This window comes from Notolabrus celidotus, chromosome 3, assembly GCF_009762535.1.
Source record: "Notolabrus celidotus isolate fNotCel1 chromosome 3, fNotCel1.pri, whole genome shotgun sequence".
In the NCBI taxonomy this organism is placed as follows: domain Eukaryota; kingdom Metazoa; phylum Chordata; class Actinopteri; order Labriformes; family Labridae; genus Notolabrus; species Notolabrus celidotus.
Genome location: NC_048274.1, coordinates 4,147,148 through 4,165,998, shown reverse-complemented (window position 1 = coordinate 4,165,998; position 18,851 = coordinate 4,147,148). Strand labels below are relative to the sequence as shown.

At 42.4% G+C, this 18,851-nt stretch overlaps 1 protein-coding gene across 1 annotated transcript in view; it reads left to right on the top strand.

Moving 5' to 3' along the window:
* The window catches only part of nav2a (neuron navigator 2a), a 308,111-nt gene that overhangs the window by 75,847 nt on the left and 213,413 nt on the right, over positions 1–18,851 (top strand). The window lies entirely within an intron of this gene.

The window sequence follows — 18,851 nt, the reverse complement described above, 5'->3', positions numbered from 1 at the left end:
GGGCTGAGGTATAAGTGCAGCAGTGGCAATGTTAGGATTCAGAAACCAGAAGTCTTGCACTTTAAAAAGACGGCCAAATTGAAAGGATACGTTTGCCATGTGAGTGTGGGAATGACACGTCTAGTGTGAAATCATTGCAGCTTCGGTGACCTGTCTGAATCAGCTTGTAGGTGTCACTCTAAGTTTAAAAGTTATTTGAGGTTAAAGTATGAGTAAAGCTTTGGTCATGATAAATAAAACACCAAACCCTCAGAAAACAGAGAAATTAACTCAGGGCAGAGCTGCTACGTCCGTTGACACCTCATTATGTACCCTGTTTAAAGCAGAGTGTAATACATTTCCCTGTCTGAACAGCAGGAAGATGTTAATCTCCATTATAATATATTTGGTGTGTATTTGCATCGGAGGATGTGTTCATGACAAGACATATTAGATACCCAGCTTGAGCTGCATGACCTTACATCCTTTTAGGTGTAAAGGGAATTACTCCAGTGAGAGATCAATGGAACATAACCTCATGAAAAATGCAAGTAAAACTAACATCATGAGTTCTGCATGCTCTTTCAAGCCCTTCCCGTCATCCAGCATGCACACAGTCGATGCATATTCAATAATCTTGTAATCAGAATGCACAAATAGCCCGTGTGGAGTGAAGGTTAGAAAGGTTATCATCATTATTGTCTGAGTCACACATGAGTCACACTGTGGGCCTGCGAGGTAGCACTGCCTCACTCACTCAGTATTCAGCACACAAACAGAAACCCTCTAATGAAACAGAAGAGGAGGCAGAGAGCCCGCGAGCAAAAACCTGCAATCATACATTTAGTATCAGAGGTCAGAGTCATGCTCTGACTCAGGGATGGATGATAGAAAGAAAAGTGGAGGCCGGGATGTTAAATATTGAATGATACCTGAAGAAATAGAAGAGTTTCTGTTTTTCATTACTGAAATATAACCGTGTCTCAGCAGGAGGGTTCAAAGATCTGAAGGATAAACTACCGACCTCTGAGAGTTTTAGAGTTAATGCTATCATGTTTTAGGGATTATACACTAACCTTCAAAATTACTGTCAAGGCTTAGAAAAAGTCCCAGTGAGACTTTTCTGATGAAATTGAGTAACAGTTTCTGCAGAAATATAGTAACCAAACTATACTTGCATTGTTATGTATTTTAAAGCAGAGTGAACTATCATATATCACTTTTTGGATTTCTTGGATCTGCATGTGTCTCAATGACCTCTCATATTCAAAGAAATATAATGTTTTCCCACTACAATGGCCCTGTGAATACAGTTTGATTAATTTTCTCTTTCAATTCAACTCCTTTCAAACTTTCAGACTTGAAGTCCACTTAAACACAAGATAGTGCTACAATACAAGATACAGAAAGGCAAGGCAAGGCAGCTTTATTTGTATAGTGCATTTCATACACGAGGGCAACTCAATGTGCTTTACATTAGTTCTTATTCTTATTCTTATTCCTATTCTGCCTTGTACAAAGAGAGCACAGTTTACTGAAGTCAAATTCCTTGTGTGTTCAAGCATACCTGGCGAATAAAGCTGATTCTTCTGATTAAAAGATTAAAAGCATTGGAGACATTCAGACAAGCATAAAAGAGCACAATTAAAATGACACACAATAAGACAGAAAAGAAAAGGAAAATTAGAAATATGTTAAAAATAAAATTAAGATTTGCATTTAAAGCTGCTATGAGGAACTTTTGATTTGTATCGATTTTGGCGCAGTGACACCTCTTATTTTTTCTCCTGTACATCCAAAAGTAGTGTTTGCAAGAAAACGTCATCCTGTTGTCTTTTAACAGTCAGATTTATCACATAATGTGATTACTGCCATGAAAACAGTCAAATAAAGGCTGTTTCTGAAGCAAGGTGTCAATCATCTGGTCTGACACCTACCCCCTCCGAGCGGTTTCAGGCATTAAAAATGACAACAGAGAAGGTGTCGGTGTTGTTGCTGATTGTCTTGTTTGGTTTTGAAGGTCATAAAGAGGCATCTGTATCAGTTTCAGTCGGTTTCTCAGCCAATTAAAAACTCCTCATAGTGCCTTTAAAGTGAGTTAAAATGAGCTAAGATAGGAAGGCAGTGGCAAATAAAAAGGTCTTAGTCTTTGATTTAAAAGAGGTGAAAGAAGCACATTCAAATATCGTACTAGGCATGAACTAGAAAATAAACAAGAGAAAATCAACACTGTAGATTGAAAAGGAGGCAGTTGTGGCAGTGTTTCCATAACAGGGACTCGTAACTTACTGGACTATGTCTGTGGCAACCTCCGGTCTAAAACAATGAGTCCAATACAGAAGAGCTAAAAACTGCAGTTCATCGAGGATCTGCTTGAGGCTGGCTCTGGAAGTACCAGAAACCACATACACACCAATTCAAAAAAGCTAAACTTTGCAGCAGAAATAAAAATGTTTACAGCCTGGTACAAAAGACAAGTGTAGTCTGGATAGCTCATTTCTCGATCAGCACACACTGTATGGAGGGTGAATTTTTTTCTAACGCTGCAATTTCAAAGATATAACAGAGGCACAGCTGAGTTGATTGACAGGCGGGAACACTGCAGCTTTTGGCGAGGAGGCTCAAAGCCCGCCTCTTTACGTCACACTCGCTCCACAGCAGCAATATGGCTCCCGCCGACGATTGGCGAACAGATGGGTGACGTCACGGATACTACGTCCATATTTTATACAGTCTAAGGTCTGACATTGGACAAGGCCTAAATGCTCTCGTTCACAGAGGCTTTAAGTCAGCAAATAAAACAATACATAAGATTCCTAAATATTCTTGTTTAGTCACAAACATTTCACTTGCACTGCACCATCCAGGTCTCTTAAATGATATCCTCACAGCATCATTTGTAGTCTCTGTAAGTAGCTGTGTTGCTTTCTTGTGGTGCAATAAACAGAGATGTATAATAAGCTCTAAACAAACACCTCCTCAGCTGAACATAGTAAACTTCTGTAAGAGCACATTTTCTTGTGCAAACATCTTACAATCATCATGTTTCATTTTTTCAGTCATAAAACATGCAAGATATTTGTCCCTTTTACATTTTTTAGATCATGATCAGACATCTGTGATCAGCTCATCGAGTAAATGCAATGGGCCTCATTCACTAATACATGCTGTGATGGGAAAAATACAGATATGATAGTATGTTGTTCTTGCTTTGATTAGAAGCTAGAAACATTCACACATACCAGACCTTCTGTGATTTGCATACTGTTATCTGTTCCCATTGCTGAGGAGCAGATCATAAGGTGAGAAGTCAGGAAGGTGACCAGGAAGCAAGAGGTCATAAAAAGCTCTCTTGTTTGTCTTACAGTTCTTTGAAGACGTTTAATGATGTGTTAATCTTATTCTCTGAAGAGAATAAGTAACGTGTTGTATCTTCACTCTGGGTCAGTTGAGCAGACCTTGTCTCGGTTGTTAGATCATTCTGCCAGCTGACCGCTTTGCAAAGCTCACTGAAGGCCGGAATAAAGCTCACAAAGACAAACCGTTGTTGTTTGAGTCTTTCATTTCCAGATTTCTGCCACAATGCGTCCAAATGTTCTTACTCTGCGCACAAAATTCACACAAAAGTGTATATGCAAAATCACCGTCGGATTCATGACATGTGGGTACCAGCCAATTTTGTTCTCACCACCTTGTGTATATTAGTGAATCAGAATCATTCTAAATCCACAGGCACGTACCCGCAACCTGCAAACAGCATACTACCACGCCCCAATTCATCCATATAAGGACATCTGTTCGGTGCATCAAGTCAAGAGGGTTTGGAGGTGATTGTTGCAGAGGTTGAGGCAAGAAAACCGACACTTTTCCAAAGCATATCAGGAGGAGTCACCATGACAAAAGAAATGAAGCCTGAGTTTCTTACTGAGGCTGTTAATGGTGTGTCTCCTAAGGTTTTGCACCGTGGCTCAAGTTAAGAAAAAATGGTTTGATATTAATGTGGATGCAAAAAAAAAGACTAGCAGAACAGAAAAGAAGGAAGGAAACTGGAGGAAGACAAGGACCACCTGATCTGACAGCTCAGGATTAAAGAATGCTCAAGATTATTTCAGTTTCACTCACTACCTTGCTCCATACCTCAAACATTTTGTGGAGCACACTGAGTAAGTGAGACCCTGTGGATTTTGGTTTGTCCCATGTGATAGTTCTCCTTTGGGTCGTCTCCAAAGAGTTTCACTGGTTCTCCATTCTTCCTAGAGCCCAGTTTGAAAATGTGAGAGCAGCGTGTGTAAAACTACAGCCTAGTAGAGAGGCAGAGCTGCAGTCTGTGAGAATAGTTAATGGTGAGGCAGTGGTCTGTAGAGCCATAATGGTGGCTGCCTCTCAGCCTGAGCAGCGCTCTCATTACTCTGCCTGTTAGTGGATGGCTTATAACGTGAGGGTGACAGCTCGAGGCTGGAGACAAGATAGGCTGGGATTCACCCATTTTACAACCTCAGACTGTGGTGAACAGAGAGGGAGGGGGTGGTGGAGAGGAGGATGGACATGTTCTGCCAGCTCGACTGAATCATGGTTCAGTCTGACGAAGTTGAACTTTCAGCACAAAAGTGACAGAAATAAAAGGAATGATGAAGTTGGTTTGTCACTTCTTTTATACTCAGAGGTTGATCCAAAAGGAAGCTGGACTTGTTGCTGCTTTTTAGATATGACTTTGAATTACCATGACCCGGATGAGCGGGGTCCTTCTCAGATTTTACTCACATTCACATTAATTTAAACATTTCTGTTGCATTGTAATAAAATTGCTCATCTTGGCATCGTTCCTGAGTGTGATTATTTAAAATGTGCTGTAACATCACTACACTATTAAACAAAACCTCACTGTACCTGTCGTTGTGTTGATACATCTCAAGTGAACCTTTGATTTAAAGTGTTCCAGATATTCTGCTGCAGAATTTAAAACATTAGCATATTACAGTTTTTTTCTCTCTCTTCCATTTTTATCTCATAACACCGCTGGTCTTTGAAATATTCTCCAGGTGTTCTCTCCGGTTTGTCTCTTATGACAAATCAGGTTCTTGTGCTGCAGTACCCGTGTAAGGGTGTGTAGTGAGGAATATTTGCACTTCCCTTCATGTGTCAGACCATCTCTTGAGATATATTTAAAGCAAAATGTTTGTCTTTGTGTGTCTGCTAACAGCGGGCGGAGTTAGCTGTGGAGATGAGACACAGCAGCTGGAGAGGAGAGGATCTTTGAACAATGCTGCTGCTTATTTACCACAGAATACATTATCTGTGTGGTATTATACTGTGATCAACTTTTACTGCTTGCTAAGGATAAATGATCTTCCCAGAATGCTTCAGGACTGAATTTGCCATCCTTGATTTCTCTAAGTTTCAGGATTGGATGGATGAATGGTGGATTGGTTTAATGGCTAACTGTTTGATAAAACAAATCCAAACTCAGGATAAGACACCTTCATATAATCAGACATCAGGATGTAAACCAGCCAACCTTTGAGACTGAGTATCCAACATACATTTTAAGGGGTAAAAATAAAGGAATCACACCAGATGTGCCAACGTGTCCCCTCATTCCTCTGGGTAACTTTGGGTGTGCGATTTATATATCATCTCAGATACTATCTTAATTGTTGTTTTCAAGATGTATGAAATTAGGATATCAAGGAAGTCTCTCAGTTTGTCATAAACAATCAAAACACGCCTTTAGAGACCACACACAATCACTGACCATGATCAAGTTTAGTAGAACATGATACTGTGCATGCACGCAATGTTCACACATCTTAACTAGCTAAGCTGAAGTAGCTGCCTGCATGGCTGAGGTTAAAAATGAGCATCAGGCAACCAAACATAAACACCATCAGTGTCCAAATAGGCGCCGCCAAACTGAATTGCTAGACGTGGATCGTCCTCACTCGCATGGAGGAGGGTTGGCTTCAAAACGATGAGTGTTGCTCAAAAGACATGAACCAATCTGCAGACTTTTTGGCAAAACTGAAACACATTCAGCAAACTTTGGCTGAGTCATTCTTGTTTACATTAAGTGTCAGTCTCTTGTAATAGCTGCAATATTTAAAAAGTAAATGAAAATGCTGAAATGCTTTACTCATAGTGGCACTGTTTCACCTTAATACTTACTCCAGCAGCCATTAGGCCATGGCATGCTTTAATCAACACATCTCATTGATAGGTAAAGAGAACTACAGCCCAGTTGGCTTGATCCTGAACAATAGGAGATCCAGAAATGTTCAGATAAAGTGGCGTCATCTTGGCTCCTTCAGGAGGAGAAATGGTTGTAATTGGTCTGACTTAGTGCTTAGATTACTATTTTGTATATTCTTTTTTTTTTTTAAGTTATATTTTTGGGCATTTTTGCCTTTATTGATAGGACAGCTGAAGATAGACAGGAAATGTGGGGAGTAGAGTGGGGGAGGATATGCAGCAAATGGTCGCGGCCTGGAATCGAACCGGCGACCTCTGCAACGAGGACTACAGCCTCCTCACGTGGGGCGCCCAGACCGCTAGGCCACCAGCGGCCCGTATATTCCTAACTGGAGAGGTAACTAGATGTGGAAAGCCGATTGTCTCACTGGTTGTGTTTCTTGCACAAATAGTCCCAGTGTTCCCAAAGGTTGGCATTTAAGTTGGTGATAAAACTACCACTGCAAGTACAAATGATACTCAAGGGAGTGATGGTCGAAGGCATTCAAATGTAAGTGGCCTCAAAGACAAAGGTTTGGATTTGTAACCTGTATGGCTTCAGACTGTTAATGTGCACAGCAAAGTTTGTTCTCCCCCTCACACTCTGTCACACACAGCACTTGGAGAGCAGTCTATCTTATCTTTTACATATTTGCATATCCTCTCTAACCCTCTCACTGTTGAGTGTTTTTACTCTCTTTAACAATCCGCTGTTTGTTGATTCTGCAGCAAAAAAAACGCCCACAGTGTCGGGAGGCTGCTTCTTAAGTCGATGTTTTCCAGGGTAATATGTATTTGACAGCTTTTACTACTCCAGCTTCCCCTCGCTGCTGAACTGTGTGGGGGCATTGTGTAAATTGGGATGCATTATTTGCAGACCTTGGACTAACTGCTTGATCTGAAGCAAGTGAAGCACCAAAGGTTCCAGAGCTGCTAAATTGAGTCCGGTGCCTGGATGTGTGAATGACCACGCTGCAGCGCTGTCTGAAGGCCGGCGTTTAGAGGCAGTTTGACGGCTCTTTGTGGCTTTGTCGCCAGCTAATGAAGGTTCCCCAGAGATTTACACATCCAAGGTCGTTTTTCTTTTCACGCTGAGGCCAGCGGGGCCCGACGCAGCTACCGCTCCCGTTCATCCGCAGGACTGCTTTATGATAGATCCTAACTGGCTAATAAATCACAGCGCTGGTCATTACAGCTGCAGCTCCACTCCTATCTTGCTGTAAATGCCTGGAACGCGAAGCATCCTTTAGTCTTTGTTGGGAAGCATAATACAAAAATTGTTGGCTTTGCTTCAGCGTGCTTTTACTTTTCACTCTACAGAGAATCAACCCGCCCTCGCGTGCAGTGTCTTGCCTGATCCTCGCTTTTGTATTCTTGACCATCATTTTGTGAAGCACCCACTCCCATCCCTGCGCTGTATATCAGCCTCATCCTCCCCAACCCCCACTCCTCCTCTTCAGCGAAACCAAGGCCTCACAAATGATGAAGACTAGAGACTGTCGCTGTGCCATCCAGACTCTAATCACGCAGCTTTAATTCAATTAGCTTGTGTTTCTGAGAGAAAGAAGGCTGAGGATAGACAGAGAATTAAAGAGGGAGGAGAAAGAGCAGTGAATCTCTCTTCCTTTGTCAAACACCATCATGTCTTGGGTTATATCCATATCTATTATCCCCACCCCTGCTGTAAAATGTGCCATTTACTCCCCACCAGTAATCTGCAGACTGATATAAATGGTTCAGTCTAAGCTTATTTGGGGAGAATTTGTTCGCTCAGAATACTGCAAATGAAATCAATTAGTCGTTAATGAAGTCTCCAGTGATCTCTTTTGTCCCCCCCATCCGAGTGCCATATTACAGCACATAGAGCGAATGCACCAGAGTCCTCATTAAACACTAAAGACCTCATTTAGAGCGTCTGCTGTTGTGTGTTTCTGCACTGGAAGGTGTTCAGGTGTGTATGCATGTGAGTGCAACACTGCACAAGTGAGAAAGCAGAAGATGAAAGCAGCAGAGTTAGGGACGAGGTAGATCGTGAGTATCCTCTTAAGCCCAGGATCCCTTAATTATCAGACATCAATATTAAATAAGACCAAGCATGTCTTTAATTATCTGGTGCATAATGCAGGTAAGCTAATAGCCTCTTCCACTTGCAGAGGATTGCTCAGGTGGCAGATTAGTCCAGTCCTCCTCAGGAGCTACAGATTAGTGAGTCTCTTGGTGACAATAGAAACCATTTTGTCCCCAAGCAGCATCAGCAGCGTACAGAGGCTTAGTTTTGTTCTGATGCTATAACGCACACTTTAATGCAAACACTGATGATAAACAGCTGCTGGCAGTTTACCCCGTATGTCTGGACAAAATGTAGATACCATAGCATTGCTTGAATATTCTTGTTTGAATCATGATGGAGTTTAAGTGCATGAAATGTTTCTTTGAAATGTAAAACATCAAAGGGACACTTTTGAACTTGTGGAAGAGGCAGAGAGGGAAATTTGCACACTGAGGGAGACGGGAATACGAAGAAGCCACGAGACACGTCAGGTTGTGACTGCACATGGAATAGAGACATAGACACAACACCTCATGCTTCTCAGCTTCAATCCAGTGCTGGTCCTTTAAGTGCAAAATCAATATAACCAAAGAAATGATCAGACCTAAAAAGGAAAGAAAATTAATAAATACAAACCTACTGCAGGGAAATACATCTGAATAAAGTGGGTTTGTATTATATTCATGGTAATTAGATGCAAGTATTTATGCATGACTTCTCTGCACAGGGAGTGCACCCCTCATGTCTGAGGCCAGTTGTCACTCACAACTACAGCAACACTGGGATGAAAAAACGGAGAGACACAGCGATCCTCTTGAATGCAGTGACTCAAAATAATTCCCCAAGCAATTTTTATGGTTTCTTAAAGAGACAAGTTTGGTAATAAAGACTGATGCAATATGTCATTAAAATCTACAGTAACAAGAAACATAGCTTTGGGTTAGTCCACAAGAGCTGCAGTCTTGTTTTCCATCTCTTTGGAGCTGAAACAGAACAGAGCCTTGACAGAGATGACTGGACACGGGGTTATCAGTCAGGGTGGCCAGTTTTCAAGGAAACAAACCCATTTTCATTCTGTTTGACATTTGCATACGATTGCCCTCTGTTCTGCCTTTGCTTTGTAATTAAACTGTACAAAGCCCAGATTTGAATTTCAATTTGTCACTGAATTTATTAATGTGTGGGGAGGTCCCAGGGGAGCAGAGTCATTTTGCCAGTCACTGTAAATGCAGAAGATGTTGGTGAGGGATGAGGGTTTTGGTGTTGGTGTTTCTAGTCTTCATTGACCAATCCTGTCTGAGCAGTCTGGAGAGCAGTCAGGAGAGCAGGCAGGAGAGCAGGCAGGAGAGCAGTCAGGAGAGCAGTCAGGAGAGCAGTCAGGAGAGCAGGCAGGAGAGCAGGCAGGAGAGCAGTCAGGAGAGCAGGCAGGAGAGCAATCAGGAGAGCAGGCAGGAGAGCAGTCAGGAGAGCAGGCAGGAGAGCAGTCAGGAGAGCAGGCAGGAGAGCAGGCAGGAGAGCAGTCAGGAGAGCAGGCAGGAGAGCAGTCAGGAGAGCAGTCAGGAGAGCAGGCAGGAGAGCAGGCAGGAGAGCAGGCAGGAGAGCAGGCAGGAGAGCAGGCAGGAGAGCAGTCAGGAGAGCAGGCAGGAGAGCAGGCAGGAGAGCAGTCAGGAGAGCAGTCAGGAGAGCAGGCAGGAGAGCAGTCAGGAGAGCAGGCAGGAAGGAGAGCAGGCAGGAGAGCAGTCAGGAGAGCAGGCAGGAGAGCAGTCAGGAGAGCAGGCAGGAGAGCAGGCAGGAGAGCAGGCAGGAGAGCAGGCAGGAGAGCAGGCAGGAGAGCAGGCAGGAGAGCAGGCAGGAGAGCAGGCAGGAGGGCAGGCAGGAGGGCAGTCAGGAGAGCAGGCAGGAGAGCAGTCAGGAGAGCAGGCAGGAGAGCAGGCAGGAGAGCAGGCAGGAGAGCAGGCTGTGTGGGAGCTAAAAGAGATCAGAAAGCAATCCCTCAACCCTTTGTTTACCTTCTTACGGTTATAGAAACGTCTTTACATGGATGCAGACAACAATCTGGTTATCGCCGTCAACTAGTCCATCTCAATTCTCTTGTCTGAAGCATCTAATCAGACTGCTCATGACGGCCTCTGTATGGAAAAGGAGACATGGCCTTAATATCAGCTAGCAGCCATCTGGATGCTCACCAGCTGCAGTGGAAGAGAAATCCTGGATTTTACCACCAGGAGATAAATCATCAGGCGAGAGCAGAATGGTTGGAGATTGGTTGATGTCCAATTTTGCATGGTCACTGTTATGACATCCACAAGAAGAAGACCTTATCTAGTTTCATGTTATGATTGTCTTCATCAGTGGACTTGAAAGCTGCTCACAGTCGAGGTAAGAGAGCTGGTTAAACATGTTTCGGCTTTCGTTTCACTTTGTTGCCTCTTTTATGGCATGATGTCATCCTTCACCCAACCTGTCATCATCTCTGTTAATATTCAACCCCGGTCATTCATCGAGCTGACGGTTAAACAGGAAACAAAGGTGCAGAAATCTGGGTTAGAAGGTCCCAAGTTCACATCCGTGCGTGCTGATTGGTCGGTTGTTACGTTTTGAAACCAAGCGGTGAGGTCACTCATTAAACACATGAAGGTGCTGCAGGGTTCATGCACGAGAATCCCCTCACACTGTTCACTACATTGACTCCCACAGAGACTGAAGTTTGGTAAGCTGTATTTTGCATTTTTCTTTCCTAATCTTCGCTGGTTCTCTGTCACTTCAGTGTCTGCTTTGTGGTTTTGAAGCTACTGTATGAGCTCAAAGGGATTCGTTTCACTCCAGGAGAGCTTTTATTCCCCGAGTGTAACTGACAGCCTCTGTCTTTTTGATGGGATTTAAAGATTTGGCCACCTCTGTGTTTTTTAACAAGAGCTAATTTGGGCAGTCTTTAGCGTGTGAGACGGAGGGAGTGTTCTGTATTTGCACGTGTTTTTTGACTTGTGTTACTCCCAGCTGTGACACTGTAATGCACTGAGTGGCGTTTGCTCCACTGGATGTGCTCCTTGTGCCCCCACACAGATTTAATTATGAGTCCCAGGGAGGCTCTATCACCCGTGGGAAAAAGGGGTAAATCCCAGGGGTGGGAGGGTCACTGTCATGTGAAAAGAGCAAGTGAGCAGCTAAAGCGATGGACGCTCTTTGAAGGCTTTGTCTTTTTGTTTCTCTCTGAGCTGCAGAGAGAGACTCAGACCGAATGAAAGAGAAAGAGAGAGACATTTTTTCTGTGTCTGGACATCAACTGGGCGTTGTAACGAGCTGATTTCTCCCCCATGACTGAGAGCGAACACTGATGGAGAGGGAGGTAGAAAAAAGGGGGGAGAGGAAATGAAAGACTAAAGGAATGGGAATTGAATAAATGCATAATTCAGCGACGATGAAGGAGACAGAAAAGTAGAGGGATCACCTTGATCTCCCCACCTAGCTACCTTTTAATGTGACGCTGATGCCTTCGCTGACTGTCACGACCAATAACGAGAGGAGGAGAGAGAAGCAGAGAGGGCAGGAGGCAATTTTATTTATGTAGCCTGTTTCAATTTAAGTAAACTCAAACTCTGTAGAAGAGGAAAACCAGAGATCAAAAAAACTCTTATTCCCCAGATTTCTATTTTGTAGCCATACCATAATAATTTAAGAGATGGTTTCCCACATCAAAATCAGAACTATACTTTCAAGCAGCTGTGGATGTTAATGAAGTCTCATTTCAAGCTCTGATGTCCAAAGTGACGGGAAGAACTTGCCTAGTGGTCTAAGAGTGAACTAACGATGCAGAAGAGATGCTAAGAACTGATTTGTAAAACTGTTAAGGGTTCATAAAGAATTCATCTGAGTCTCTCTGGCTTCTTGTACAGCAAATTTAACTCTCACTTCTTCTCTTTTATACAAATAAATCAAATTGAAAAGGCGTAGTTTGAAACTTCAACTTCATGCACTTTGAGGACTTCCTCCTCCAGACAAGTTCTTATTTCTTATGGTTTTTTTCGCTAAATTTCCTGTGGTGTGTTATTTTAAGAGTTACTTAATTCACCCCTGATCTGTTTGGAAGAACATCACAGCCGCACCACAGACTGTATAAATAATGGACGTAGTATCCGTGACGTCACCCATCTGTTTCTGTAGCCCTCTTTTGAAGCCAATTGGCGGCAGCCATATTGGAAATATTGAAGTCAACCTAACTGGCGGGCTTTGAGCCTCCTAGCCAACAGCTACCGTGTTCCCGCCTGTCAATCAAGTCAGCTGTGCCTCTCATTGGAAGACTGGTAATCTAAATATCTTCAAAATAGCCGCATTATAAAAAAAATTCAACCTCGGTACAGTGTGTGCCGATCGAGAAATGAGCTATCCAGACTACACTCCTTTTTTATACCAGGCTGTAAACATGTTTATTTCTGCTGTAAAGATCAGCCTCTTTGAATTGGTGTGTATGTGGTTTCTGGTACTTCCGGAGCCAGCCTCAAGTGGACACTCAATGAACTGCAGTTTTTAACACTTCCACATTGGCTTCAATTCTCTTGGCCGGAGGTTGCTGCTTGAGCACTGGCGGTTCTGGGGAGGGGCCAACAGGGGCCAGTGTCCCTGTAAAATTGAACCTGGACCCCCCTGTGCCCCCCCCCCTCCACACCAAACAAATATTATACAATAAAAAAAAACTTAGAGCAATAAGAGCGTAAACAGCCAAACAGCTGCTGTCAGTCTGCATTTTGATATAGTGCACAGTAGTATATATGTCTAGTCTAAAGGGATGCACTGATGTTTTTGCCAGTTTGTTCTCAGCCGGTCCTCGCCCTTCTCAGTCTCTTTTGTCAGGGTTGAATGTGTCCCCCAGTAAAATTGGTCTAGAACCGCCACTGCGCTTGAACTGCACTGATTTAAAACTGTTGATTGTAAAGAACGAACCAGCAGCCAATCAGAAATCAAGCTGACTGAAGAAGGAGGCAGAACAAACGCAGGTATGGCGGCAGTAATAGACATGCAGCATGGAGGTCAGAAATGGAGGAGGGACTTGTTGATTTGTAACAACACAAGTGTTCATGCAACATGTCCTATAAAACAAACCACAATCCAACTGACAAGGACAGCTTGTAGTATGACGACCATCATAGTTTGTTACCTGTTGTCGGCCATGTTTGTTTACTCTAAAGTCACCACGAGAGAGTTTGTGAGATTTCAAGATTCAAGAGTGTTGACTCTGGTTGTTGCTGATAAGATAAGATAAGATAAGATAAGATAAACTTTATTGTCCCTGGGGGGAAATTTGTCGTGGACATAAGTGCAGTGCTGCTCACAAACAATGCATTCATTCAACATATCAACATACAATAACATGCCCACTGTCAAGATAAGAAACCATGATACAATAAATAACAATAAGATACCAATGTGGCCATGGAAGAACGCTTATACTGAGGAGGTTCAGAGACGTTTGGTGAATGGGGCTTCTTTCCTTCTCTGCAGATCTTTAACTCCAGCTTTCTCTTTAGAAAGAAGTGTTACATAACATATCAAATTAAGGGTTTCAGCAGGCTTTATGAGCATTAAGATATGAGTGGAATCTTTTCATGCATGGGGTGCTGTGTTACAGACTTTTTCTTTCCACACTCCATAAGAACACAACTTTCATCCTTCACGATTCGACGTCATCTGAGGGGTCTCACTGAAAATCTTTCAGTGGCAGCTTTTAGATAACAAGATACTTAAAGCATGAAAAAAAGAACTGCTCAGCAGAAGATGAAGATATCTGAACAATTCCACATAACAATTTCTTCGTCTCAGTGTGGATCTATTTTCCTCCAGCTCCTCACTGAGTGAAACGGGACCTTTAGAGGGTTCACGTCTTCACACAGCGTTGGGGGACTGAGGGAGCTCTGTGTTCATATTTCTGCAGACAAAGCTGATTGAACACCAAAGCTAATTTTTTATTACCTGAGCCTGGAAGGTCTGATGTCTCCCTGGTGTCCCACCCCTACACATCCCACCCACACTCCGGCCGGAGGCTGTGTGTTTGTGTTTGATTTCTACATTTCTGCATATGCTGGCACTAACGCGCATGTGTCGGTGCCTGTCCCATGTTGGCCAGATTCAGCAGCCTGTTTCGTTTTACTCCTCTGCCAGTCCTCTTGATTGGTTTTTTGGGGGATTTCTCTTCAATTTGAGCTTTGCTTGGGGTGCAGAGTCTGTGCCTGTGTGATCTTGAATATAAATCAGCCCCCCCTCTCGCTCCCTGACGCCTCTTTTTTTCCCCCCTGTCCCATTCTCTGCGTTCTGGTTGCCTGGCTGGGACCCCTGGCAATGCTTATAAAAAGATTCAGCATGCGAGGCAAACTTCAAAGGTGAAAGTGTGCACCATGATAAGTGTGTCTGAGGGTAGATGAGGTGGAGGGGAGAGTTATGAAAGTGGGGGTCGTGTGAGGAAATTCTCAGGTGAGTTGAAGACTTTACAAATGGGTACCGGCAGTGGCATTAATTCTGTCTGCCTTCCCCTTGTCTCTGTGTGTCTTCAGATTTCTCCTCTTGGTTTCATCATCTCTCTCATGCCCTCTGTGAGTCACATTTGATCTTTTTATAAAGAGAATGACTTTGTCTTTTATCTCACCATGTTTCCACTTCCCATTTCTCTCCCTGTCTGATGCTTCCCCTGACATTCCCGGTGCTTCCCAGTATAACCCCGTCAAAATGTCCATGTATTGCACGGATGAAACCCTGGACAGCAATTTTTTTGTTCCTGTATTCTGTGTTTTTACCCTCTTCCTGTCAAATGTCACGGCTGTGCAGCTCCGTGGTCGTCTTCTTTGTGGATGCAGGCAGCAGGGAGCCGGAGCTCTCGTGTGGAACCGCCTCAGGGAAACCAGGAGGAAACTGATTTCACTTCCCGGGATGAGGAGTCTTGACATCACTGCTCCGACCATCCACCATCATCTATCACCTTTGCTCCTGTCTCTTCTCTCCCCTCATGTCTCATGAGCTCGAGTTCTTCCTCTCTTTGGTTTCAGGAGACGGCGAGTGGAAAGGTTTTCAAGTCTTGTTATTCGTCTGCATTTTCACCTCGAGCTTATTTTAGGAGCCAAAGTCAAATCAAGTCTCAATCTTAATAACTCACCTTGTAACTAATGAAGCAGTTCCCCCCCCCAAGCTTTGTATCACTTCCAACCTCCTCACAAACGTTGAGGTCCCATAGACAGTAAGACTTCCATGTCTCTTTGTTTTTACAGGATTAGGAGCTGAACATATCAATGAAGTGTCATATTGCCAATCCACATAGAAATGCTCTCAGCCTCTCAGATGTGTGACTGCAGCATGCTGCAGCAAACAACTTCAGCCTAACCAACATCAGTTATTCTGTTGCTGAGCTTGCGAAAACCCTGCACAGTTGCTGGATGTGTGTGACGTGCATATCAAACCAAAGGAAAGCAACACAGACCTGTTGCAAAAGTTAGTTTTTCTGATGCACATGAGAGCATTTATGTCTGAGTTCGACTTATTGCATCATTTCAATGGTTTCCACTGTGAGTAAAATATAACTAAGTCTCTTATTAAGTCACTCAGATCAAAACACTCTGATTATGCTCAAGTGAGGAAGAAGTATGAGAGACTCACAGTGTCCAGTTTACAAAATACTAAGCACGTCTACACAGCTGGGTGTTAGTCAGGGGTGCTGATGTTGCTGGTGTGCAGAGATACTGGTGTGCCAGCTTGTATGGGAAATCTCTGCATTGACTTCCCAGCAGTCTGTCAGCTTTGCATCCAAAGGTTGAGTAATGTTCTGTAAAAAAACTTGTCCTTGATGTAAGTGGCAGAGTTTTTGTATTGCTTCCTTAAAAAAAGAGCCACTGCAGAGACCTGCCGCACTGCTGCAGCCAACCTCTGCCAAGTGAAACGCCTTTACCACCCTGGTTTGCATCCGAACGTGCATTAAATGACACCACCCTGATAGCTGGATGTATTATGGGACCACACATTGTTTATCTCCACCTGTTAGAAAATCAGAAAAGCATGTGTTTTAGCATGTTCTTTACAATCAATCACTCCATACTTGATTATGTGTGAACATCCCTCAGTGGGACACAAGCAGTCTGTTATTTCTTCAGGTAAAATTGCAATCCTCCCCTTTCCAAACTTCACCACAAGTTCTTACAAAATAAGATAAGTTGATAGTTTTAAGACAAAAACACAGTGAATCCAGTCATCTCTATGCAACAACTATGATTAAAACAAACCACCTTAAGATCCTAAATAAGCTGGATAATTAATCCAAATAAGACCTTTCTGATTGCTCACTTCTTTATTCTAGTAATGCAGGAAGCATGCATTGAATGTGGCCCTTGTAATTCCATTTCTTTGCACTGAAAACAAATGTAACACAACATCTTATTGTAGCTGAAACAACAAAACTTCGGCTGCAGAGAGGGGAAACAATGCTTTTTTTTATCTGAGGTATCCGAGTGTTGCTGCCTGTCAGGCTCCTGTTGATTCCTCCTGGCCTGCAGCAGCTGTTTACAGTATCAGCTCTGGTGTTTACCCGCTGTACCTTCCAATTACAGCACAGTGACACGTGTGCCACTGTGTTAGCACAGACTCTCCCAAAGAACCCCCTCAGAGACCTGCAGAGGAAAGTCTCTGTCACTGCTGCTTGTGGACACTTCCATATTGCTTCAGTCCAAACCTCTGTAACCCCGTAATGATCCGGCTGCCATGGCTGCTGAGTTTAAAGTCGATCATTAGCATCATGGCGGCTGTGGAGAAGGCTTGGTGGGATGCTGAATATGATTTCTCCTAACAGTTGTGAGGCGTTGTGCGTTGTTGTGTCTCTCGCTCCAGCAGTGTGGTGACAGTCTGCGTCTCTGCTCTCAGGGTGCAGAGGGAATAATACTGCCAGGGAGGCTTTTTTAATAAATCCTCAATATGTCCAGAGTGCCCCGTCTCTATGGTAACTGAGGCTTACACTGTGTGTTTGTGCTTGTGGTGGAATCGAGCTTTGTCTTCAGTGTGTATTTTCTTAAAAGCCTTGTCCTTTGAGGGCTTTTCTATGCAGCGGCTTTGAGGGCTGCAGAAATTACAAAAACGCTATTCAATTTGCAAAAATGGCCGAGTGCAATTTACAAATAGAGGAAGTGGCACTTTTTTCATAAAAGTAAAATATGTTAAAAAACAGGAGCCCTGGTCTGAAAACCTCATCGACCATTTGTAAGAAAACATGTTTGGACTCAAACAAGTGTCACGTCATAATGATAAGAAGAGTTTCCTCAGGGAAATCTCTCAAGCTAAAAGGTGATTTCCACTTTTCATTAATAAATAAAGTTTAATAAATGCAATATTTATAAAATGTATAGCTTAAGTGTTGAGTTATAACTTTAAACAACATTAATGTGCAGCCAGAATCCCTGTTTAATGATAGCTCAGTCCATCTCCATGATCTATCAACATACAGCCAATCAAAGTTGTGCAGAACAATTCTGATGGAGTCTCTGGCCTTTACCGCAAGTATGAAATACAAATAAATACATATATATATAATTTTTTATTATGACCAATTCCAGAATCAAACTTTTCTTTCTTTATTTTTTTTCTATTTTTTCCTTTATTTATTTTTTCGTCTTTTGCTTTCTTTGTCTTCTTCTCTTTTCATTAGATTTTTCGTTTCATTTCTTTTCATTTAGCATTTTTTTTCTTCCTTTCTTTTTTCCTCTGCTTGAGCTTTTTCCTTTTGTTTTCTTTGATTTTTCTCTCCTCTTTACTTTCTTTTCTTTTCTTTTCTTGTAAGACTCATTTTTTATTCAGTTACTTCTTTTTCAATTACTTATTTTTTCCTTTCTTGTCTTATTTCTTCCGTTCTCTGTTTTCTTCTTCTTCCTTTCTTTTTTCATTGTTTTGTTCTCTTTACATTATTTCAATTTGTTAAGATTTTGTTCTAATCTTATCTGCTTTTTCACTTCCTGTCCCTTACTATTCATTAAAAAAACTGAAATATGAGGTGAAACTAAAACATAAAGAAGAACTTTGTTGCTGCAGAGATGGACCCCCTTGAAAACGAGATGCTGCATCTCAAGGGGCTATCCTATAACAAATAAATTACAAATTACAAATGTAATGGTCAGAGAATCTGGTCGTCCAGATGTTAGAAAACATATTTGTCTCCTTAATACCAAAACAGTGCTTAAATATTGTGATTTCAAAATACACCTCCATAAGAATACAGACTGTGAAGCAAAAAATAATTTCACTACGAGTTTATAGTCAGAGTTTTAATGTTAATCAAAATAATTACAGTAAGATTTTTATGAGTAGTGCTGAGCCTTATTGCCGTGCAGTACATTTTGTTGCAGTGTTAAATCCTCTCAGTTTATGAGTCCGCCATAAAGCTGAATAAATTCATGATCAGCATAACGACTGTAGACTCTAAAGTCCAATTGGACTTTGATAGATTTTAATGAAGTCTGTGTGCCAATTAAGCTCTTGAAATTAAATGAATATAAAAACATTTATCTTTATCCTTCATAAAGTGAAGGTTTTAACTGTCCTCTGTTTCAGGATACACTCTGCTGTTTACAGAGAATATCCT